This window comes from Arachis ipaensis, chromosome B09 (assembly GCF_000816755.2).
Source record: "Arachis ipaensis cultivar K30076 chromosome B09, Araip1.1, whole genome shotgun sequence".
NCBI classification, from domain to species: Eukaryota; Viridiplantae; Streptophyta; class Magnoliopsida; order Fabales; family Fabaceae; genus Arachis; species Arachis ipaensis.
In genome coordinates this window covers 14,195,522-14,197,108 of record NC_029793.2, presented here as the reverse complement: position 1 = coordinate 14,197,108, position 1,587 = coordinate 14,195,522, and positions in this window count along the sequence as shown.

Sequence of the window (1,587 nt, the reverse complement as noted above, 5' to 3'; positions counted from 1 at the left end):
GTTAAATAACTGAAATTAAAAGTTGAAACCCTTTTCTCATAATTCTTCAATTATCTGAATTTAATGTGATACGTATATAATTGGATTATTTATGGGTTCTTAGAGATTGTGTGGTATATACACTAGAATTTGAACTTAACCTTTTAACACAATTGATTGATCAAAGAATTGACAGTTGGTTGAGTTAGAAGAGATTGTATTACTAAAAAATTGGAATTCAATCACTCAGAGTTTGCCGTGAACTAAATGTTTGTATGATCAAGATAGTTGATAATGATTGTTAATTCGAAAATTTAAACATCTCAAAGTCTTAACTCACTTTTCATATTATTCTCTCACATGTTTATTGTTTTCATTCTTCAATTTACTATCTTCTATGCTATTTGATATTCAAAACTCTTAATTTTTACTTGTCTAATTAGAATAATTAGTCAATCATTACTTGCTTAGTCTATTAATCTTTGTGGAATTGATATTCACTCAGTGTGAGTTTATTACTTAATACGACTCGATACATTTATTAATAGTTTGTGGTGTAAAATTCGCATCACTATTAAGTCTACTCAGAAAAAAAGAGCAGATATTTTTCTGTATTGCAGCACTTATTGTATAGGTTTAAAAATAAAATAGATAATTTATTTTTGTTTTTATGTTAAAAGATTCTTTGTAATCTATAATTGTGCATTTTTTCAGATAATAGTTCAACATGTAGTTTATCTAATTTCTTTCTTAGTTTTAGATCTAAAAAATATTTTCTGAAATTTGTAAGTACCGTTTGACTTTTGTTTTCTTGAACGAGAATTTTTCTTCTATAGTCCTAATCATGTGACTTCATCGCAGTTAATTTATGTGAATAAGTTTATAATGCTAAAATTGTAGAGAAGTAGCAGAGAACTGTTAAAATTTATATTGTGATCACATTTAATGATGTTGTCCACAATAAAAAATTCCAGAGAACTGTTAAAATTTATTATTTTTAATTATTAATTTAATTATTTTAATTTAATAATTTAATAATATATTTTATCTTATATTTTTAAATATTGATGATTAATTAATAACTAAAAATAATAAATTTTAATAACTTTTTAGTACAATCTTACTACATATACAAGTTATTTTGACAACTAAATCCAATTAAATATCATTCTTCGTCCACAATTCAAAGGCATACAGTTCAATGCGTTACGATGCATAAGAAGAAAATTTTCAATGTTTTACAAAGACCAGCCAAAAAGAAAATGTTTTACACAGAGAGAAATATAATTAAAAACTTAAAAATCAAAAGTAGTAGAAACTAATGACATCCTGTTTAGACTTTAGGCATAGATTTTATCTTTTTCTTTTCTCTTTTTTGTCATGAAAACGAGTTGGAACGGATGACAGTAATTGGCTACTCTAATGGATGCCACAAATCAAAGTGCACGATGTAATGAATCATCTTTAAACTTTCGTCTTATTTGTGCCAAGTTTAATTTCAATATAGATTAGTCAAACACATGATATAGAATAATGCTTAAAAATTTATACTTGTTAATTTCGTTTTTGAAAGGATAGATATTTTAAATTAATTTTTTAAAAAATATA